The sequence below is a fragment of the Amblyomma maculatum genome, chromosome 1 (assembly GCF_055883805.1).
Source record: "Amblyomma maculatum isolate TAMU_Amacu chromosome 1, ASM5588380v1, whole genome shotgun sequence".
NCBI classification, from domain to species: domain Eukaryota; kingdom Metazoa; phylum Arthropoda; class Arachnida; order Ixodida; family Ixodidae; genus Amblyomma; species Amblyomma maculatum.
Window position 1 is genome coordinate 279,792,154 of NC_139344.1, and position 25,142 is coordinate 279,817,295.

At 45.3% G+C, this 25,142-nt stretch overlaps 1 pseudogene; it reads right to left on the reverse strand.

Annotated features, from left to right (window-relative positions):
* Positions 1-20,792: 20,792 nt before the first annotated feature.
* Positions 20,793-22,745, reverse strand: LOC146206660 (uncharacterized; annotated as a pseudogene).
* Between the last annotated feature and the right edge of the window lie 2,397 nt (positions 22,746-25,142).

A 25,142-nucleotide genomic window follows, 5' to 3' on the forward strand; every position in this document is an offset into this window, starting at 1 on the left:
AAATTTCAAGCATGGAGAGCTTCCACAGTTGTATGTGAATGACGTAAAATGTTCCACACACTATGCTTGGTTAATTTTGTTTATGAGTGGGGTTTTCTCGCATGCACTACAGCCTCGGCAAGTGAATATGTCTCTCTGACTGCCGGAATAGCAGCCGACCCAGGCCCTCAACAAGCATTAGTAGAGGTAGAGGTTTTTGGCTCTACTGCCTTGGCTATATATATCATGCCATTGCAGAGGCTCGCCAACATCTAGACGAACTCACCCAGCTCCGAGAACAGCGTCGCTCTTACCCCTCTCGAAGAAGTATAATACCTCGTGATAAGATTTCAGATGAATCACCTCCAATAAGCATTAAACCACAATCGCGTGCAGACAACCCGTTAACCCCGAATACCACGACAGTGGATAAAATATTAGCCCTTATGGAGCAGGTGACCTCCCTCATCGTAGAAGCTCTTCGGCCTCGCAATGGATAATGCACTGTCTCTGGTGGTGCAGTGGAATTGTCGAGGCTTTGCGAATAAGGCCTCCGAAGTGAACATCCGTCTTTGCGACAAAAAGCTAAAGGCGTTGGCCTTCTTACTTCAAGAGCATAACTCACTTCCTTGCCTTTCAGGATTCTGCGCTTACCATTCACCTTCCATTCCTGATCACCGTTGTATCACCTCTTCCCTCAGCCCAGGTAAATCTGCAATTTACATTCACACTTCAGTTCCCCACACACCGATCGACCTTTCACGGTGGTGTAACACACGCCAAGAGGTGGTAGCACTCCTAGTTAAGCCTGTACGCACGCCACTTATACTAATTTCCTTTGATGGCCGTCCTGGTTCCGCATCTCCTAATCTTGGATGGGTTCGTTTTCTGCGTCCTACCTACTCACGTATCCCTATTCTAGTCGGTGGAGACTTCAACGGCGCACACACCTCGTGGGGTTACCCATCGGATTCTCCCAGGGGTGCACACATCCAGGGCAGCTTTTCAGATAATTCTTTTCATCTTTTAAACCACCCGCATACATCTACCCGTCCACGAGGTGGGCCTTATTCACCTGATTTGACTTGGTGATTACTAGTTAGGCCCTGGTAGTCCTCGTTGGGCTGTTGAACCAGATACCTGGGGTAGTGATCACAGTCCTATCTTTATCGCTTTCACTCCTTCGCGGATAAGTAAAATACGCCGTAGCGTACGAATAACATCATGGGACTCTGTACGCACAGACAATCGCTTATCTGATTTCACCCCATCATCAGCATTGTCTACTCTCTCTGCTGTTCTTGCGTCCCACACGATTACCACCACATTAAATGAAGACGAGCCAAACCCGGACATCCACCTCCTGAATCTTTGGGCTCTGCATCGCCAGGCAGATCATTATGCTGCTCGTATCATTATGCGGCTTCCGCCCGCAAATAGGAACGGAGGACGGTCTTGCTACTTTGGCTGCTGACGTGCTTCACCACTCTCCGCACAGTCATCTTGTTAGAACTGTGATCGCTACAGATATAACAAAGGCATATGATAACATCCTTCACTCAGCCATTCTTGCCTCCCTACAAACTCTTGGTCTCCCTCACAGGTTTCTCCTCGCCATTCACGCCTTTCTAACAAATAGAACGTTCAGTGTGCGTGTCCATGGAAAGCCCTTTGGTCACTTCCCCTCAAACAGAGGAGTGCCCCAGGGCTCCGTTCTCGCCCCTACATTATTTAATGTGGCCTTCATTCCACTTGTTCCAGCCCTAGAGGCTATCCCTACTATACGCGTGCTTGCGTATGCCGGTGATATAACCTTATGGTGCTGTCACCCAGATACGTCTGTCCATCAGGCGGCCCTCCAGAATGCGCTGGATGTACATTTCGCCTCCCTCCTAATTGGGTCTAACTCTTTCGCATACAAAATCCTGTTTCATTCGCATTGGAAATAAAGCTGGCTTACGGAAAGCTCCCACTATAAATTTTATGATAGATCCCTAGTAGCACACTTTGTTGCCTCAATGTGGCCGCAATGTTTGCTTTCAACATTGCCTTAACGTGGCTAGTGTCCTCTTTTTGCCACGTTGCTGCAACATACATAAGACAACATTGAAGCAACATTGCACCAATGTTACAACCTTTAGTCAATGTTTAAGCCACTTCTGAAGACGATATTAATGCAACATGGCTGCAACATTTTCTTAATATTGGTACAACTTTTTATTTGCACACATGCAACATTCCCATGACAACGTTAGTGCAATATTGCTGCAAAGCTATTGTAATGTTTCAGAAACTTTCAGGCAACATTCCAAGCTACGAAATATTCCGCCTCATTGATGGCCACTAGCTATCGATGTTTGCTGTTCAATAAATTTATCTTGTGAAAGGCTAAACCATGTGCAATGGTATCGTCGTACCACAATGGTTATGGTAGCTTAAGGTCGCAAGAATGAGCAACTGAACATTACTCGTTGCCACACGGCAGTGCAGTGCAGAGGAGTATGAATACCTAAAAGGCTGCACTGGACAACACAGCTTTTCCCCACTTTTCAAGCCGCATGCTCTGAATGAGACCTTAAATGTAATATTCATCACCTCTGTACCAGTGCTCATTTAGACGCTATAAGCTGCTGTGACCTGAAAATGGCACTGAAAGTGGTTATTCTGGCAATTAGAATGATTTGTATATATGCATTTGCATTACAAATAACCATCATTTGTTTTTTAGCGCTATTTTATTTGTCAAGAATTTATTCAATTAGCCTAACAGCAAGCTTGATTCCAGTATACTTATTAGCTTGACATACAGAAGCTAGTTTCACAAATGTGAGACATTTACTTCAAGACAATCATTTTATGCAGAAACTTTCAACAATCATACATAGCACACAGCCGATTTGGCTACTCAAGAACATGTAAGCACAAATAATGTCAACAGTTACTAAGCACATCAGCATAGCTTTAAAATGTGCATGTCCCTCAACTTGAGTTTTACAAACATGACACTTTAGTAAATTATTAATTGCAGAAACTTGCAACGAAATATAAAACAGCAGTACTGCCTATTCAGAAAAAGGAAGCAGATATATAACATACTGAAATTTAGACAGGCACATTGGCATAGATTGAAAAATGTGCCACATGGGCCTACATTTCACAGACAAGATTTATTTTATTTAATTACTTTATTCAGTAACTTGCAACAAAGCTACAAAACAACACACAGGCTACTCAGGAACAAGAACCAGAGATAATGTTTTGAACAGTTACTCGGCACAATAGCATAGCATGAAAATGCACCCACCACCCCTCCAACTTGCATTTACAAATATAAAACACTTCAGTAAACTATTTACGCAAACACTATAGCACAGTGTAGCACTATTTTGTGCAGAAACTTGACACAAATACATATACAAAGTAGGAGTACAACCTAGTTCAGTATTCAGAAACAAGCAGACATATTATGAACAGTAGAGACATTACGACTAGTTTAATCCTTCCTTCTTTGGACATGCGCCATTGCACTGGAAAACTACGAACAAGTATTGTCAGCATTTTACTGAACAATTTAGCATGTCTAAAAATGCTTGTGCCCTGGTAGCCTCCAGCTGGTCACGATGAGGGTCTCTTCCAAATCATGATGTCACAAGTGAAGCTGCATCCCTGGAAAAAAAAAAAAAAAAAATCGAATTGCTAAGTTAAGCATTTTGGTGGGCACATCTCTAATTGCAAAATTTTTACGCGGCTCTATGAACACTGACATGGACAGCTGTCACGACCATTATCAGGACTGACATCTGCCGAACAGTTTTCTAGTTTGTCGTTAACAGCCTCTGCTATTCTTCGTCGTTGCCGGATCGACACTTCACTTAGCGAACACTTTACTCTCTTCATGATCTGCTGTCACAACCATTATCAGGACTGACATCTGCCGAACAGTTTTCTAGTCATCGTTAACAGCCTCTGCTATTCTTCGGCGTCGTTGCCGGATCGACACTTCGCTTAGCGAACACTTCACTCTCTTCATGATACAATGAATGTAGCACTTTACCAAACTATCACGAAGGGCATGGGTAACACATGCATATATGCACTACTGACTTTGTGCCAGGCAACACGTGTCACAGCTCAACAACGTAGGTTAGAAATCACTCACCACTGATGTTATCCTCTGTGCAGGCCTCCGTCATTTCAGCTGAATTCTTATGAAGCCGCAATGCAACACAGCAGCAAGAACACGGCGACCACAAGAAAACTATGCTAAAATAAGGGAAACACACGTGAGCCATGGAGGAAGGAAAATGCTCCATGCACGTGAAGAATTTGCCGCGATCGCCGCTTACACGCGGTTTGGCAGGAATGGCTCTCGGCGCGGCCGCGATTTCGACTTGATTTGGATGAATGATGGATGGATGATAGTGGCTCTGCCCTTTGAATCGGACGGCAGCTTGCGCCGCCTAGCCAAAAAATTAAAAGAAATATATTTATCTCTTCCCCATTTTTAGCTTCTAATTCGCCCGTATCTGCCCCCCTCCCTTTTTTTCCTCTCTTTATTCTCTTGACTTTTTCCACCAATCCTCTAACCTCTCTTTTGTTATCAGAACGCGTTCCTCACATGGTAGAAGAACAAATGGTAGCGTAACTCCCATAGACGCCTGCGTGTCGACTCTAAGCGAGGCTTTAGTTTCCCAGCGCCCCCTGCGAACTGTGAGGCACAACAAACACGTGACGTTGCTTGTGACGTCACAGGGACGTACTTTTGGCGGGGAATTTGATCGCCTTTCTACTTATGAACGGAAAACAAGGCCAACAACGACGGAGGCAGAACGGTGCTCGGATAAGGCAGAAAAATGGACACCGTAACTGTTCAGCCAACTTTACCTGACATGGATTTCTACTGTCAAGTTTTACGTTAACTGAAATGTTACGGCATCTTTAACCACCTTATCATAGCATCGTTCTGCCTCCGTCGTCGTTAGCCTAGTCTTTCGTCGCGCGTCATGTAAACGCATTCTGGGGCTTACTTCTTCGGGCACGTTTGTCAACAAGGGCCTTCAAGTGAATTCGGCAAGCACATGGATATAATCACATGGCTTGAGGCATTTCACTAAGGGCATAAATGAGTGAAGCTGTGCTGCATAGAAAGCCAGGCTTTATTAATTCACGATTACTTACATAGACGCTTCACGACAATGAAATCTTTAAGTGTAGGAAAGCGACCACCGCTCATTCGTCACGGTCTTCATGAAATCCTCGTGATAACAAAATGACCTCAGCGTAGGTCTCCTAACGAGACGCGGCGAGATTATAAAAGGGTAAACAATCTTGCTAACAAACAAAGTACATATCAGTGTCAAAGAACAACAAAAACAAACGAACGGAATAACTAACGCTAACGCTAGAACGCCAACCTGTAAGAGCTTAGGTAAGCAATTCAAATTGGGATTGCTAGTATTTAGAAGTTAATGCGTCTGAGAAGTGAAAATATCTACGATATATAGCTTCGCTCCAATAAATCTCGCCCTGTTCACGATTCCATTATTTTACTCGCGCTTCATTTGCCACTGAGAGGAGTCAATGTGAGGTTACAAATTTACAACTTAAGCATTTAACATGTTCATGAGAAAGATCCCATTGACAATAGGAACATCACTGTGATAACAGCTAAAGCACGTTCGGCGAACGTTGGTGCGGTAATACGACGCAGTAAGCAAAACACGCAGCAAAGGGTGCGGAACGGAAGGCTTTGAGCAATGCGACACGCATCTTGGGGGCAATAAAATCTCACCTTCACCGCTCAATTAAAACATGCAGCGATACGCCGCTCATGCAGACGTGTATCCGTAAAACAAGCCACCACTTTTGCGACGTGCCTGGGAGGCCGAGCCGAGCCGCCGAGCTGTGACGCAGCATTGTCCCATCGTCCGGAAATGCGCACATGCAGCGGCAATCAGTTTCTCATCGAGCACAGACAGTCTTCACCTTGCTGTAAAGCTCTACCACAACCAGCATAATAAAATACTGACTGTTTGTTACAGATAACCCACTCTGTACGCAGCACGCAACGATGAACGTTGAACCGGGGCCGATGACACACCCACACCGCGGATGAAAAAAGCTTTGGTCTGTGCCATATCTGAGCCATCTGAGCTTCGGGCAACCAATCTCTTTCTCTATGGGGCAACTACGCAGCGGATAATAAGTGGCCGAGAGAGGCCGTTAGAAACAAGTTAAAATATTATTAAAAATGTAACACGTTTTTTCTTACGCAAGAAACAAAAACTGCATTCATTCCTGAGCGAGAATATTATGTTTACTTTCTAATTCTTTGGAGTTCTGGCAGATCTTATTTTCTGTGCGCTAGTAATTTGCCTCACAGTTCGCAGGAGCCCTCATCATCGAGTTGATGCCGCTGGCAGTAGGCAGCTGCACGCGTTTTCTTCCAAGTTGCGCGACCAGTTGTACATTGACCTTGTTCCTCATCCATTCGTCCATCTTCCCCAGCAAATCCCAGCGCTCTCTCCAGATCTGCCGCTTTTTCCGCGGGAAGGGCAGGACGAAGTTTTTGGCACCTTAGAACGACATGTTCCGTTGTTTCCTCCTCAGTTCCGCACGCCGCGCATAATATATCTACTTCCTGAAATTTTTTCCTGTACGTTTTTGTTCTGAGGGCCCCTGTCCTAGCCTCAAACAGCAATGAGCTCCCTCGTGAGTTGTCGAATAAACTTTCTTTCTTTATATCCTGTTTTCGGGTTCTATACATACCCAATGCTGATTTTCCTTGCATTCTTTCCTCCCACATTTTCCTTTCTGCCTCCTTTACCTGCTTTTCAATGCTGCTGTTTTGCTGCGGTGTATCTCCAAACTCTAGGTTCTTAAATCTGAGCTTTCGGGTTCTGTTAGTCCATTTCGTATTCAGGCTTTTCATGAAGAGGTGCTTGTACATTTTTCGTGCCCACCTTGATTCCTCCATTTCGGTTAGTCTCTGATCATATTTTAGTTTGCTAATTGCCTCTCTAACCTCAAATGATGCCCAGCCCATATCTCCCTGGACTCCTTCATTAGGTGTGTTGCCATGTGCTCCCAATGCCAATCTACCTACCTTTCTCTGTCTGATTTCAAGGCCTGACTGTACTTCTGATTTCATGCACAGGACTGCATTTCCAAAAGTGAGTCCTGGTACCATAACACCCTTCCATACCCCTCTAACAACCTCATACCTGTTATAATTCCAGAGGGCCCTGTGTTTCATAATATCCGAACTCCTTTTCCCTTTGTCAATCGTAATTCCTTCATGCTTTTCTAGGTAATTTTTTCCTTCGTTGATCGATATGCCCAGGTATTTATAGCTCTCCACATGTTCAACCTTGGTGCCTTGTATTTCCAGCACGTCCCCCCTTTCATCATTAAATACCATTATTCCTGATTTTTCACTGCTAAATTGCAGTCCCAGCTTTTCGCCCTCTTCTCCACAGATCTTAAGCAGCTCCTGCAACCCATCCCTCTTATCTGCCAGCAGTACAATGTCATCAGCGTACATCAATCCTGGTAGAACTTGTGTTACTTTCTGTCCTCCCTGCATATAGCTTGCATCGAATCCCTTATTACTTTCCTCCAGGCGCCTTTCCATTTGGCTCATGTATATCATGAAAAGCAGCGGTGACAGTGGGCACCCTTGCCTAAGCCCCCTTTTTATTTTTGCTGGTTTTGTTGTTTCCGTCTCCCATACTATCACTGCCTCATTATCTGCATACACTTCTTGTATGAACTGAACCAGGTTTTTATTCAGGCCATATTCCTTCAACTGGTCCCACAGTTTTTTCTGATCTACACTGTCGTATGCCCCTTTAATATCTAAAAACGCTATCCATAATGGTCTCTGACTTGCAGCTGCTGTTTCTATACACTGGGTAACCACAAATAAATTATCCTCTAGTCTTCTGTCCTTGCGGAAACCATTTTGTAGTTCTCCGAGGATATTCCCTCCTTCTGCCCATTCCTCCATCATTACTTTTACTAACTGCATTGCTACCCTGTATATAACTGATGTAACTGTGATTGGCCGATAGGACTTTATGTTATCTCTGCTTCCCTTGCCTTTGTATATTAGTCTCATCCTGCTTAATTTCCAATCTTTTGGTACTTGACCGCCCTTTATTGTTTGTTCAATCAACTGTCGCAATTTTACTTTGCTTTTTTGTCCTAATCTGGTAATCAATCCCATGGGTATGCTATCTGGTCCTGTCGCTGTTCCCAAGGGGACCTTCCGTTCTATTCTTTCCCATTGTCTTGCTGTCATCTCCTTGTATTCTTGCTCCTCGTCCCTGTGGTCCTCATTATTCTCCATTTCTTCTGCGGCATTCACTTCCAGACTGGCAAAGGCTGTTTCTATTGTGCGCCTAACATATTCCTGTGCTTCCTCTCCCTCCACTCTTTTTCCTTCCTCTGTGGTCAGTGAGTGTTGGACCCCTTCCGTCTTTTTTGCTTGTAGCCTTATGTGGTTCCAAAACCTCTTTGCAGCATTTTTATCTTTTTTACTTATGTCCATCATCCACTGGACCCCAGCTTTTCCTATTTTGATTTGGATTAAGGTTGACGCCTCCCTTTTTCTCTCAAGGTACTCCTCCCATTTGGATTCTACTTCCCTTGGTGTGGCTCCCCTCTTCTTTGCTAATCTGTGCTCTCTGGATGCCTCTTGACACCTCGTTATGGCTGCTTTAACTTCAGCATCCCACCAGCTTTTTGGTTTATATTTTCTCTTTCCTCTTCTAATCTTGCCCTTTTTTAGCTCTCTTTTAAATACTTCTACTAGGTCATCGTATGTCCATTCTCTATTTGGTTGTTGGGTTACTATGTCTTCAATGCGCTTTGACCCTTTTTCGCGACGATCTTCATGACCATTAGGCTGCGGGGCATTAGTGAAAACAGAACTGAATTTCTTCAGCAGTTATAATTTTAGTCCGCATGTTTAATTGAAAGATAATGCAATCTCAGCAGTCTAAATATATTGCATATAAATATATATATATATTTCTATCTCAGTGTAACAAAGTTCAGCACACTTGTACTGTTCATCGCATATATAATACCCCGATTCCTTAGGCACGAACCGTTCGCATTCTTGGTCTTCTTCTTCATTCCTCTGGGACTGGCACCCCGGGCGTGGCTGACAACCATTCGTAAGACCGCTCACGCTACTCTAGGTCTGATTCGTCGCATAGCTATGCGCTCTGGCGGCGCGCGTGCTCACATGGCCCGCCAGCTTGTTCGCTCTGTCCTCCAGCCGCGTATAATCTACCAGCCACAGTTTCAGCGTCTCACCCGCAGACAGTGGGACTCCCTTGAGGCCATCAATCGTGAGGATATGCGTGCAATAACATATCTTCCCCGTCTAACACCCATACCAGTACTTCAGGAGTACGCCTAGCTAAATACGCTCACTGAACTCGTTGATCAGCGGATGGCAAACAGAGCTCGCAAACAGTATACAACTTCATCATTTAAAGACACTACCTCCATGGTCGTACTGCCAGCTCACGGACAATCGCCCCACTGCCTCCCCATCGGTATCATCCACACATCTGCCTGAAGGGAGCATATTATATACCGATGCATCACATACTGCAGAGCGAGGAGTTACTTCTGTGTATAGTCCCTCTCACATCTCAACACTCACGTAATATACCACGGATACGTGCACCCCTCTGGCACTGGAACTTCAAGCCATGCCATACATTCCCTTCCGCCAGTTCCTAATTGCAATCCCCAATGCTTTCCTTGGCCTCGCCGACTGTTGGCTTCTTTTCTTCACACACACACACACACACACACACACACACACACACACACACACACACACACACACACACACACACACACACACACACACACACACACACACACACACACACACACACACACACACACACACACACACACACACACACACACACACACACACACACACACACACACACACACACACACACACACACACACACACACACACACACACACACACTGTTAGGTTTGGGTTTCGCGCGCCCGTGTAGCGCACCGCTGACGCGCCCCTCGGTAGCGTTGGCCTGGCGGCTCCGTGGACGGCGGACGGCATGAAAGGTGCCAGCAAAGACGAGGCGTCTTCTAACGAAACAACCTTTACTGCAACATCATGAAGAAACGGGCAGTGAAGCTGACCCGGAGAGATTACAGACACACTCACACAGCTGGTGTCTAGCGTCGTCTCAACGGCGCGTCAAAGTAGTCTCTGTCCCAGCGGAGTCGGCCGCTGCTTTTTATAGGTTTTCCCGTTCACAGGGAAAGGGTAAACCCTCACAGGAAAGGGAGAGCCAAACATGTTGGTTCACGACGAATGACTCAATCGCAGATGGTCCGACCTCATCTCCTCCACCTCCTGCAGACGGGCGAGGGCGGCGCCTCTCTCACGAGCTCCAGGCTTGGCCGGCGTTTGCCCACACACACGTACGCACACACATTTGGCGCGTGGCAGGATCACGCTGAGACTTGTCGGCGGGAGGAAGCCTTGCGCGGCCGAAGAACGGCGTCGAAATGGCCGATCCGCTCGCGGTTCTGCCTGTTGCTATGCGGTGGCCGCGTCAGCTGTCCCACTTCTCGGTGGAGAAACGTAACAACACACACACACACACACACACACACACACACACACACACACACACACACACACACACACACACACACACACACACACACACACACACACACACACACACACACACACACACACACACACACACACACACACACACACACACGCATATATTATTTTTTTATGTTTTTTAATCTTCGTTTAGGTATATTCTCCTTCACGTTAGCTTTCAATATTATTGAATACATATTGCATAATATTGATGCACTAGTAATTACGGCCAGTTCAATAAGACCCTTACACAAGAATTAGGAATTGTTGTAGATCCGACTTCTTGCCCGCTAAGCGTAGAAAATGCAAGCTGGATTGGAGTTCAGGTTCTTAAACAATGCCCAGCGGTACAGAAAAGATATCGATGGAACTGAGGACGTTAATTTTGAGATGATATGGTCACCGGAGCGCCATGGGTGCGGGGGTATGCTCACCACAGACGTTCGTTTTAAGAGGCGGCGCATTGAGAGCTAGTTTTCGCGTCTTCGGAACGACAGAGTTCTAAACAGTAGTACCTCTTGGGTAGCTGTTCAACGCATGTGCACTGAAACTTCACTATTCTTTCCACCCCTTGTTCGCACCGCAAGCAGACGCCGATGAGACGGGAGGAAGGCAGCGAGATGAGAGCGCTATCAGGGAGCGCCCGCTTCACTCGGTGGAAAGCATGAAAGTAGCGCTCCAGTGACAAAGCAAGGTATCCAATGCCAAAGAAAAAAGAAAGCTTGGTAACTAGATGCTCGCCGCTATCTCGGATGACGGCATCCAGAAGGCCTGAACTGGGCCTTTTGCCGCACGTTCGATCTGCTGTTCACACTTCATGCCGGCCCGCATAGCCAGGACTGCATGGAAGAAACTGTGTGTACAGGAATGAAAATAATATGCGCTGTCTAATAATTCGAATAAACGAATGCAGCCCAGAAACACTCCATGTCCTTGACAATTTTTTTTCATTTCACTAAAAGTTATTTGGAATACGTTGATTGCTCATGACCTTTATCGTCTTTCTGTGTAATCCGCCTTATAGTGAAGGTGATTGACAAAAACATCGGTGTGCTGCCCGATGCCGCAGCGCATCAGGAACTTTACGCGTAGAAAAATGATTCCGAATCATTCACTGCTGTGTCTGTCACAGCTAATTTGCAACGTTGAGACAAGAAATGACTAGATGCAAGATTGTTACGGGTGGAGAACGATGAGGACGAAGTGGCGTGCTCGTTTGTGGAAGGTGAAAAGAAGTGTGTCGAACGCTGGGCCCTCATTGCCTGGCTCCTTGGCTGTCTCTCAATGTATAATGAATCCTCTTTTTAAATACATTTCTCTCTGTTAAAATATTATGCCAAAATTTAAAAATCGTGGGCGATTCTCAAATGCGTGGTGCGCTACGCCTTGCACAAGGGCCATATTGAAGTGGCCGTAATTACTAGCGCAACAAAATTATGCAACATGTTTTTAATGATTTCGAAAGATGAGGTAGAGGATAATAGATGGACAAAGTTTAAGAAATATAAAAAATGGTTTTTTTTCTTTAACTGTCCTCTGAAGTTTTCATTGTTCGCAGTTTTCTTTCAATTAGCGCAATCGTATATCTTTATTGAAATGTTATATAAAAATAAGCTTTAGCTGTTTGATAGATAATTATACTGAGAACATAGCGTCCAATTATTGCTGCTCTGCCATAAACCTTTCTTGAAATAAAGCCCTGCAAAGTAGGCAAAATTTCGTTTCCTGGGTCGACTTTGAGAAATTTTATAAAAACATCTACGCTACACAGAAAAGCGAAGAGTAACTGAATACGAATAAAAACATGCACATATCTAGTCAGACAATTTTCATCTACCTAACGTTAACATATTTTGTGTAATTCATAACCAAAGTTGGCCAAAACAGCAGAGAAGATAAGCGCGGTACTCCGCCTCTTCGTCGTTATTAATTCCCTGTGCCGCGAAAAGAATTTTGGCAGTAAAACCAATTGCAGCTCGCTTCTTGGTATTCATCAGGCAACAACGTGTAAAGTTTTGAAAGAAATATAAAAGGTCGACCGACCATCCTTTGTTCGACGTTCCCCCCTCCCCTTGTTACCGTTTATCACATAAATTGTACGAAAAAGCGCGCCGTAATTTAATTGTAGCTTTTTTTTCCTTTCTTGGAACACGACGGCAGCCAAAATGCGGCAAGAGTAGGAGAACAACAACTGCGCGCGCTTGCACTAAACAGATGGCGAATTCGAGTGGGAGATTAGGCGCACTCGAGAGCACTTCGAAAGTGTTCTCAGACAAGCGGGTGCCCTCCATTGGGAGAGTAGGAGTAGCATAGAGTTAATACAAAGACTTTAATACAAAGAAAGTCTTTGTATTAACTCTATGAGGAGTAGAATCACTGGCTTCCAATGGTAGAGGGGGAGGGCTTTTCCTCCGCTGAGAGCACCCGAGTGCACTCCCGGCTGCTCCCTCGTCTAAAGCGAGTGTAGAAGAAGTCACATGGCGACACGCGTCTACACACCAGCCGGCGGGGCCCGTGGCGTCGACCGGTTAGCATTCCTCAGGGGCCAACATATGGCAACAGCGTACTCACAATCGACCATCGGCTCACGATAATTGTGATCGCCACAGCCGAAATGCTTTCGATGCCGTAACGCCGTGAAGCTATATTTTGTATCTTTTTTCGAGAGTTTCCACGTTTCGTTACGTCGTTTCGAGCGTTTAGAGAGAGACGATGATCGGCGCGCCTCTGTCTCATAACACACTGGCGATTAACGTACAACTAAATCTGGAATTGAATAATGTGGTTTACATGCATAACAATCTTCACAGCTGTTCTTGAGGCCACTCTAACACGATGATTATTGCCAAAATGTCCACTGCAGGCTCAAAACAGGGCCAACGCATCAGAGAGCGTAGCCCGTAGCGTGGCCCAGTATAAACAGCAGAAAAAAAAAAAAAAAGATAAAACGAGGAAGAGAGTAATTTACCGAGCGATGGGCCCATGAAAGGAAATAAAAAACATAGAGCGTTTGTAATGCACAATACGTGTTTCGCAAGCTTTAGCGCTCCTTCTTGTACTGCGTATAAACAAAACGATCCCTCGGTCATCGCAACGCTTTCCGAAATGTTTACATACAAATAAGATATAGTTACTAGCAAACTAATGTCCTCGCAGCTGCGCTTGCCGGTTTTTAAGCTTCGTCGCCCTTTTTTCCTTGAATGTTTGCGCTACAGCTCCGTGTTCAGCGAAAATTACGTCCACGGTATTTTAAAATGATTCCAGTGCACAATATAGTGCGTATAGGTATCCACAACATTAGTTGCAAGTCCTGAGAGCAGGCAGCAAGCTCCGATGGTCAAGATGTTGTAATTTTTAGAGCGGCAGCAATGGTCTGTACACCTCAAAGCGTGAAGTTCCATTTATAAATGAGGCATAAAAGGTACCCTTTTTCGCCGGGCAACCAGCGCAATAGGGAAGGGTGCAATAGGGGACACTTGGAATATAAGATCGACGCTGTCCTTGGTATGAGTGCCCCTTTTGTTTACGATGCCTGCAAATAGCAGGTTGAAGCTCTAATGTGCCATGATTTATTGAAGAATGATGATGTGTTTTTCCTTCGGCACTTAGCATAGCTGTATGCTTTTCGTGGCGTTCGTAGCTGCAGTCGAGCGGTCAGGTCAGGGTTAACGGGAGCTCGTAGTCGAAGCGGCGAAGGCGGCGATATGTTGGCTCAGAAGTGGGAACGAAGGAGCGTGTCGGCGGCAGCGGATTTCGCTCGCTCGCTCCGCCGAATGCTCAAGTAGGCATCAAAATGCCGACTGCAAAGCGTCGGCGCTCGGCGAGCGGAAAGCATTGCTCAGGTGTTGTATGCATGTTTGAGAGTCGCTGCTGGCGTCGAAAGGGCCAAAGGAGGTAGATCGCCGCGCTCCGAGAACAAAGGCATAGAAAACAAGCGGTTCTACACGGAGCGTTGGCCTCTCCTCGGGTTGCAACTGCCACATGACTTTGACGTCACCTCACGTGACCTTGACAGGGGTCACAGGCCACTTGGTGACCTACGTAACTATGCCCCAAAGTCACACGGCACCGACCAGGTCGCGTGACCTTGCCGGCTATGCCGAAGTCACATGGCGACCACCAGGTCACGTGACGACCATGACGTCACCACACGGGGCCTTGGCCTTGACAGCGGTCAAGGCCCGGGCCACTTGGTGACCTACGTGACTGCTCCAAAGTCACATGGCGACAACCAGGTTTAACACAGTAGTTAGACCTCTAAGTCTCCCTCAAGGTGAAAACCGTGAAAACCCGACGGCTCGAACTACCTGCAGTAGTGAAGCTCTCGCTTAAAAAACTTTTCTGCAGATACAATAAATCACAGACAAGGACTCGCTGCAGCATCGAAAGAACGTTCTGGGTGTGGAAGCGACGATTTCCGTGCCTTGACATGACACTTTAGACCAAAGCACTCACAGTGCCCATCGTCATAACGGCATGTGCGGGACTCCACAACCTTAGCCGCCTACTCACAGACCCTGTCCACCTGCTGCTCACTATGATGCCACTCGTGACTATAGACCAACACCGATCTGTCACGTAAGCACGATGCGGCGGCGCTTCTGTCGCCAGGCTGGTCCGACTGGGGGTGAAAATTAGGGTTAGCGGCCATAGGAATACATGGAACCGAAAGATTTCAAAGCATTCTTCTCATTTCACGGGGCACCCATGATGTCGTTATTCCGCACAGAGCAACCTTGAACATCCTAGAACAGATAGTGAAAGTATGAAATCTCATTACCGAGGCGAAATATTTTTAAAACACCGCGAAACGTAGGGGGGTGCGAGTTGGGAGGGCGAACCGCAGAAACGCATGTAAACAGAACTTACCGCAATATTTTTCTCGTTTCGCAGAGCACTATATAGAAGTGGTAGCCGGTCGTTAAACGTTGTCCAGCGCTTTGAAGAAGTGTGTGAAAAAGTATGCGGCATCATTGCGGTGGCAGTCTACTTTTAAAACACATTTCAGTTAGAAATGCATTGCGGCAGCGCGACCCATAAAAAATATATGTAAAAAACGGTTCGCAAAAAAGCTGACTTTTGCGGCTATACGGAAGCAGTCGTTCGTTAAGAGATGGTGCATTATCTTAAGGCCATGAATATACATTAACGCTTCTTTTTGGGCGAGTTGGTACATTTTTGGAAAACTTTGAAAGAGCGCAAACACACACGACCACTAAAGACAAGAGACGAGACACAAGCGCCGACTGTCAACTGATTATTATTGGAGCAAGGCAACACCTATATACACAGCAGCTTACATAAGATAAGAAGTTTCAGTAACGCACGTGGGAGCAAGAGACACTGGAAAAAAAAAAGCAAGATGCTCAAGGGGTTAACATATTAGTCGCATCTAAAAAACAGACCTCAGCGTTTGAGAGGCAACAGATGCATTAGCAAGCCTTCGATATTTCTCTCAAACGCTGAGGTCTGTTTTTTAGATGCGACTAATATGTTCACCCCTTGTGCATCTTGCTTTTTTTTTTTCCAGTGTCTCTTGCTCCCACGTGCGTTACTGAAACTTCTTATCTTATGTAAGCTGCTGTGTATATAGGTGTTGCCTTGCTCCAATAATAATCAGTTGACAGTCGGCGCTTGTGTCTCGTCTCTTGTCTTTAGTGGTCGTGTGTGTTTGCGCTCTTTCAAAGTTTTCCATGAATATACGTATGCAATAACTTTCGCATCGCAGACGAACCCCCACCTCTAGGAAACGAGTCGCCCAAGCAGCTTTTCTTTTTCTTTTTTTTTTTGTGAACGTCTTGTAACACGCCCTGGCATTATGTTGTATGGCGGAAGTAAAAAAAAAAAAAACATTGCAAGGGCTGGCGATGTGCACGAGCCGCGTAAGGCAGTAATGATGCCGTCGAGACATGGTTCATTTTGTAAATTGAGAGGACAAAAAAACGCAAAATAACGGGCACGACGTCATTGCGTACTGAAAACATCGATCGTGGCTAAGTAGACGGTAAGTATTAAAATGAATGAATATGTAGTTGCGTCGCGATACATGCATGCGGTGAGCAAGTCGTATCGTACGCAAACATTTTGACATGGTCTGCGCCGTACGGGAAAAAAAAAAAAAACATTGCAAGGGCTGGCGATGTGCACGAGCCGCGTAAGGCAGTAATGATGCCGTCGAGACATGGTTCATTTTGTAAATTGAGAGGACAAAAAAACGCAAAATAACGGGCACGACGTCATTGCGCACTGAAAACATCGATCGTGGCTAAGTAGACGGTAAGTATTAAAATGAATGAATATGTAGTTGCGTCGCGATACATGCATGCGCTGAGCAAGTCGTATCGTACGCAAACATTTTGACATGGTCTGCGCCGTACGGGAAAAAAAAAACATTGCAAGGGCTGGCGATGTGCACGAGCCGCGTAAGGCAGTAATGATGCCGTCGAGACATGGTTCATTTTGTAAATTGAGAGGACAAAAAAACGCAAAATAACGGGCACGACGTCATTGCGTACTGAAAACATCGATCGTGGCTAAGTAGACGGTAAGTATTAAAATGAATGAATATGTAGTTGCGTCGCGATACATGCATGCGGTGAGCAAGTCGTATCGTACGCAAACATTTTGACATGGTCTGCGCCGTACGGGGAAAAAAAAAAACATTGCAAGGGCTGGCGATGTGCACGAGCCGCGTAAGGCAGTAATGATGCCGTCGAGACATGGTTCATTTTGTAAATTGAGAGGACAAAAAAACGCAAAATAACGGGCACGACGTCATTGCGCACTGAAAACATCGATCGTGGCTAAGTAGACGGTAAGTATTAAAATGAATGAATATGTAGTTGCGTCGCGATACATGCATGCGGTGAGCAAGTCGTATCGTACGCAAACATTTTGACATGGTCTGCGCCGTACGGGAAAAAAAAAACATTGCAAGGGCTGGCGATGTGCACGAGCCGCGTAAGGCAGTAATGATGCCGTCGAGACATGGTTCATTTTGTAAATTGAGAGGACAAAAAAACGCAAAATAACGGGCACGACGTCATTGCGTACTGAAAACATCGATCGTGGCTAAGTAGACGGTAAGTATTAAAATGAATGAATATGTAGTTGCGTCGCGATACATGCATGCGGTGAGCAAGTCGTATCGTACGCAAACATTTTGACATGGTCTGCGCCGTACGGGAAAAAAAAAAAAAACATTGCAAGGGCTGGCGATGTGCACGAGCCGCGTAAGGCAGTAATGATGCCGTCGAGACATGGTTCATTTTGTAAATTGAGAGGACAAAAAAACGCAAAATAACGGGCACGACGTCATTGCGCACTGAAAACATCGATCGTGGCTAAGTAGACGGTAAGTATTAAAATGAATGAATATGTAGTTGCGTCGCGATACATGCATGCGGTGAGCAAGTCGTATCGTACGCAAACATTTTGACATGGTCTGCGCCGTACGGGGAAAAAAAAAAAAAAACATTGCAAGGGCTGGCGATGTGCACGAGCCGCGTAAGGCAGTAATGATGCCGTCGAGACATGGTTCATTTTGTAAATTGAGAGGACAAAAAAACGCAAAATAACGGGCACGACGTCATTGCGCACTGAAAACATCGATCGTGGCTAAGTAGACGGTAAGTATTAAAATGAATGAATATGTAGTTGCGTCGCGATACATGCATGTGGTGAGCAAGTCGTATCGTACGCAAACATTTTGACATGGTCTGCGCCGTACGGGAAAAAAAAAAACATTGCAAGGGCTGGCGATGTGCACGAGCCGTGTAAGGCAGTAATGATGCCGTCGAGACATGGTTCATTTTGTAAATTGAGAGGACAAAAAAACGCAAAATAACGGGCACGACGTCATTGCGTACTGAAAACATCGATCGTGGCTAAGTAGACGGTAAGTATTAAAATGAATGAATATGTAGTTGCGTCGCGATACATGCATGCGGTGAGCAAGTCGTATCGTACGCAAACATTTTGACATGGTCTGCGCCGTACGGGAAAAAAAAAAACATTGCAAGGGCTGGCGATGTGCACGAGCCGCGTAAGGCAGTAATGATGCCGTCGAGACATGGTTCATTTTGTAAATTGAGAGGACAAAAAAACGCAAAATAACGGGCACGACGTCATTGCGCACTGAAAACATCGATCGTGGCTAAGTAGACGGTAAGTATTAAAATGAATGAATATGTAGTTGCGTCGCGATACATGCATGCGGTGAGCAAGTCGTATCGTACGCAAACATTTTGACATGGTCTGCGCCGTACGGGAAAAAAAAAAAGACCAGGAAACCGCGCAGAATGCGCAGACCGATATACGACAGCCATAGCGATACCACGGAGGAAAAGAAAAATAAACTAGAAATATTTAGCTAGCATATATGCCCGTTGATGAACTTGCGCGAACCCACCTGATTCAAAATAATTGTATGCCTCCAGGGACTTGTATGCCTGGACGGTCTCTGCAGTGAAGCGACTCGGAGAAAAAAAAATCAAATACACTACAATGTTTGCCATGCCCAATAGTGTAAGAGCCCTTGCGTGAGCTTGGAGGACTTTCCAATGTGTTTCAGGCGTAGCAAATGGGTCCGGGTGCAACACGCCATCAATGAGCAGCTTTTCATTGTAGCGCTGTTTATCGGATTCCTACAAGCTTTTCACGTAGTCCGACATTGCTGCATCACACACTACATTCCCTTACAAGCACTGAAAGTCTGACGATTTACAGGCCTCTTCACAGCATGATAAACTGACCGCGGACAGTTGCAGACGACCATGCACCACCGGCGCCGTCGCGAGCAGAGGCTAGCAGACGCTCCTGTCCATGAGGCGACTGCACCGTCGTTTGCTGCAATGCGCGATTCTCGTTCGGTCCATATTGTCGTATGGCGTTTAAAAGCTGCTAGGCTGTATCACTTGAGAGACAGTATTATCAAGCTAACTTACCCATGCGGCAGCATATCAGACTATAAACAAAACTGTGCGATTCGCTACACTCAGCTTTCTTTTTGGGGGTGCCCGGATTCACAACACAGATTATTCGGGGAGTTTTAAAAGTAGATTGCCTCCGAAATGACGCAGCATACTTTGTCACACATTTTTTCAAAGTGCTGGCCAACGTTTAACGACCGGCTACCACTACTGGTGCTCTGCAAAACGAGAAAAATGTTGCGGTAAGTTGTGTTTACATGCGTTTCTACGGTTCGCCCTCCAAACTCGCACCCCCATACGTTTCGCGGTGTTTTAAATATACTTCGCCACGGTAATGAGATTTCATACTTTCGTGATCTATTCTACGATGTTCATAGTTGCTTTGTACCGAATTACCACATCATAGGTATCCTGTGAAATGAGAAAACTGCTTTGGAAACTTTCGGTTCCATGTATTGCTATGGGCGCTAGCCCTACTTTTCACCCCCAGTCGGCTGCGGCGCAGCGAGCGCCTCCTTTGTTCCGGCGCTCCCCATACTTCCACTGGTAGATACAACGAATGGTTTTAGAACCAGAGACAGGATCATTGCAGTCTTTTCATCGAGTGGCATCGCCCCTTGTCGACTGGATATATACAGATTTCTATACCTTGCTCTTTTACCGTTAACGCAATCTCTATATACCATTGTTCATTTTAAGATTACACCATTTTTGTTTGAACATTACTTGTTTTATTATGCATGGTACATTAAATATGCTATTTTTAAAAAATTAGCAAAATATGGTGTCTGATAGAGCACTGCACGGGCCTGACTTTCCAGCCCAGGGCCGTTGTTTGAAGCCCGACCCGGGCCCATGGAACCAAGCGCGGGCCCGGCTCGGGCCCGGCTCGGGCCTGCGCTGACATGGCCCAGGCCTGCCCTCGACCCGCCAAAGTCTGCGCACCTTAACTACCCAATGCTTATAACTATAGTGCATAAGAAAAAATCAAGATGACAAAAAAAACCTTATGCTCGTAATATATTTTTCTGAGCAGAGAATGGCACAGTTAAAGTGCTATGGATTACATGCATCATACATATGGCACCTTATTAGCAATTAGCTCTTGAGAAAAGTTCTTTGCTTAATCAAACATTAAATGATTGTCTCCCGGCAACTATGTCACAAGAACACGAGAGGGAAAAGGCAGGAAAAACAAAAACCTACATATTCTTGTGCAAGAAAAGTAAATTGTCCACTGTCTCCGGCTTCAAGCAGGTCCTCCTCTCTTGAAGTACGTAGCCAGCTGCAATGAAATTTCGGTCGCTGTTGGCGCTTGTGGCTGGGATGCAAAGAAATTTTTTTATTTTTTTTTTGCTAAAAATGGAAGTGCAGGGCTCTGTTGCGCTCCCCAACATACCAGCCGCCTCGCAATGTCCTCTCAATAATCGCTGTCCTGGAGGTATATATATAGCTCCGTGCCAGCTGGCTGACAGTGGCCATCGTCGTGCCACTCCTTGAAATCATCAAGAAACTAATTAATCGGCGGGTCTTGCCTTGTCTCCAATTGTGGCAAATTTAGATCCATCAACACTATCCTGTCGCGAGCAGTTCTTCTCTCCCGTTCATCAAACATGCGGAGCTGACGAAAAGGCGGCCACAGGAGTGTTGCAAATGTATGCATCTCTGGGCAACTTCATTTGAAGAAACTTCACTGCCCTCGACTTGAGCTTGCAAAGTGTTGCGGAGTCCGCTGAAGCAGCCATAAGGTGCTCACTTCAGTTTTCTATAATACATCGGCATAAGGGGCAGCGCTTAGTCCTGCTCGATCTTTTCGCTGGCCTCCTTGAAGGGCTCCAAGATGGCGACGATCTCCTTTTATTTATTTATTTATTTATTTATTTATTTATTTATTTATTTATTTATTTATTTATTTATTTATTTATTTATTTATTAGAGATACTATCAGTCCGGTCAGGACCAAGATAGGAGCGATACAGGGTACAGATTACAAAGGCGGAACACGACAAACAAAACACAAGCACCATCCAGTCGGTGCCAAGTTTTAACATATCAAAAATGGAACTGACCTCTAAGCAACAAATAAAAATGCGCAAAAATATCGCTGCAACGAAACAGAAAACAATGTGAAAACACCATGCCCAACACAAATGCAAGGCGCATTATATCAGGCACTATACCAACAATCACGAAATGCGGCAGAGAACACATCCACACCCGATGCGAGCACCACATTCTCTGGCAGTCTGTTCCATTCTCTCGCTGTGGACAGGAAGAAGGAATGCTTGTAGCAGTGCTTAGAAAACTTTTGTTCTTTTACGTGTCTGCAATGTTTACCCCGAGTGATACGTGAAGTAGTTTCGCTTATGTATTGCTGCTTATCGATATGCACCATGTTGTCCATAATCTTATAGAAAAGAATGAGTCTTTTTTGTTTCCGGCGACATTGAAGAGGGCGCAAGTTCGCTAAAGTGTAAAGTGGAGTTACCTGATCTTGTCTTCGGAAGCGAGAATAGATAAAGCGAAGTGCACGTCGCTGCACTCGCTCCAGTTCAGCTGCAAGTGTTTGAGTGTAGGGATCCCACACCTCACACGCATATTCCATTATCGGGCGTACGAGCATCTTATAAGCCGTAAGTTTAATATCCTGTGTAGCATGCTTAAGTGACCGCCTAATGAATCCTAATCTTTTATTTGCTTTAGCAACAATGTTATGTACGTGAGTATTCCAACGCAGGTGTGAAGTAATTGTCACTCCCAGGTATGTATATTCTGTTACTCGATTAAGTTTGTTTTCTTGTAATGAGTAGTCAAATTCGAGTGGCTGATGTTTGTGTGTGATTGTCATACATACTGTTTTACTGGGGTTTCAAGACATTTGCCACTTTCTACACCATTCGCTAATGTTGAGCAGGTAACCATTAAGCTTAACTTGATCTTCAACTGAATTAACATTAGTATAAATAATGCAATCGTCTGCAAATAATCTGGCCTTGATTTCTGAATCTTCAATGAGGTCGTTTATGTAAACAAGAAACAATAACGGTCCGAGTACCGAGCCCTGTGGCACTTAATAATGTTGACGTCCTCCAAGACAGAATTGAGCCGAGAAGGTCCTCTGTCGCGTCGTACTGTGCTAGCACCTACTTTAGCATGGCAAGCTTAGAGCCTCCAGCTCGTGCATATCACACTCCGCATTGTAATTGGCCCGCTCTGCTTCAGAAAAGCCACAACACTGTTCACACTGTTCCAGCAGGCCAAGTAGGTACGCATCATCGAATGTGTGGCGAAGAACGGTGTTCAAAACGTGAGCGCTGCAGCTCATTCTGGTGTATAGGCGTTAATAATGTTGGCAAGAACACGAGCATGGTTTCAATTCCCAACCTGGCCCAATAACCTCTTTACGCATGTTGCCTCCCGTTTCGAGCTCAGGGGGAAAGTCACTTCACATCACTTTATTTTCCTTAAAAACCCCTGACAGGGTGTTACATAAAGGGTGGGTTTACATAGTGCAGGCATTCAGAGTAGTTGAAAAAGTTGATGCACAGGATATAGCGGTGACATGGTGGGGAAGGGCATTCCAGTCCGTTGCTGCTAGTAAAAAAAAAAAAAAATGAAAGTCGATGACCGATTGGAGATGATCTGCGTGGTGGGAGTACGCAGATGTATGGTTCCTGTCGTATAGTGGTGAATAAAAGAACTTGTGGAACAGGAGAAGACTGGCGATGCGAGTAGAAAGATTAGACAAGCCGGACTGATATTTCAAGGACGATATGCTAGTGTAATAGGAGTGAATGAATCTGGTGTTTTGTACAGCCTCGAGCGCGTTTGTTAAATATGCTTGATGAGGATGGCTGATGCGTATTCTAGTTTAGTTCGGATGAGCGAGGTGTAGTTTAACATGTTGCGGGGCGTCCCACAGGTGACGCTTTAGGAAGCCTAGTGTTTTGTTAGCCGAAGATATTAGGTTAGTTATACATACAAGCGCCTGGATAGGTCATGAGAAATTGTGACAGCTAAGTATATATATGATTGGACGAGGTCAACTGGGGAGTTAGAAATTGTGCCTTGTTTTGTTGTAAACAAAACAAGGCTCCTCAATTTCCACTCATCATTCACGTAATGCACAGTTGTGATGTACGGTGCTTTCTTGTAATCATCAGTCCACATGTCAAGGGTCATTGAGCAGCGACCTTCCTTCATCGCTGACTGGACCCTCTGTAACGTACATCTGTATCCTAAATGAAGGGGAAATGAGGGTGCTCGTTATAATACATGAAGGAAAGAAGCCAACAGTCGGCGAGGCCAAGGAAAGCATTGGGGATTATGTTTTATGTCTTTTTATTATTATTTTTTTTTTAATTTTTACTTGGATAATAACAGAAATGAGTAATGCAATCACTTAGGGGAAAGATAATTAAACACAAAGTAGAAGAAAAAACAACGTGCCGATGGTGGGGACCGAACCCACGACCTCCGAATATCGCGTCCGGTGCTCTTCCAACTGAGCTACATCGGCCGCTGTCCCCCTGCTACTTGTTTGGGTATTTATGTTGTCTGTATACGAACCTTGAGAGTGTTCACCAGCGCCGCCCTCAACTATAGCGGCGGACGTAAAAATTTAAAAAAAAATAATAATAAAAAGACATAAAACATAATCCCCAATGCTTTCCTTGGCCTCGCCGACTGTTGGCTTCTTTCCTTCATCTGTATCCTAAGGGTATTTTAAATAAATAAATAAATAAATAAAAAATCACTGTTTCCCGAAGTTCGTCTGCAACATCTGACACTCTCCGTGAAACCGTCGCTGGATGCGGCAGCACGCTTCTTGAAGAGACACTGCCATGCTTGGCGCCGATAGCAATTAATTCGTCGGTGATCCGTCATCTCAAACGATGTCAAACGGTTGCATATCATTTGCACACCATTTCACACAAGCAGTCATCAGAGCCATCTTAACGTTCGGCGAAACCTCAGTCTTGTTCTCGTTGAAGAACGAGGCAGTTGTGCCACTCGCGTTCTTGCACTTATTCCGACGCAGGTGCGACGTACCAGTCTTGCCTTCATCATAGGCAAAGAAGCCTTCGCATTTTTTTGCACTGCACATGCCCTACTGATGACAATTGCTATGGACGTCAGCGACTTCAAGAAAATTGTTCCAAACCTTACTTTTCTTGGCTTGCTTGGAGATAATTTCCCGGTAGCGAGCTTGTTTGTGCTCAGATCTAATGCATCTTCGGCTGTGCCGACTAAGAGGTCTGTGTTTAGCCAGTTCCATGTTTATTCTCTTAGATGTATGTAAACTTTTCAAGGTGCCGACACTTGTAATTATCGTACATTTCTGTATATAGGAATTCAAGCTTCACCTCTCATTCCTGGCATCGTATAAATCTTCGCGAGACCGCCTCCAACGGGACACCTCTGGTGCAAGTCACCGAGTGCGATGCTAGCGATGTCGGTGCTCCAAGCCGCCCGCAGGACACAGAGGACAAGCGTTTCTGAACGCTAATATTTCCTCGTTAGTTGCGGAAACAATGCAAGTTCAGTGTAAA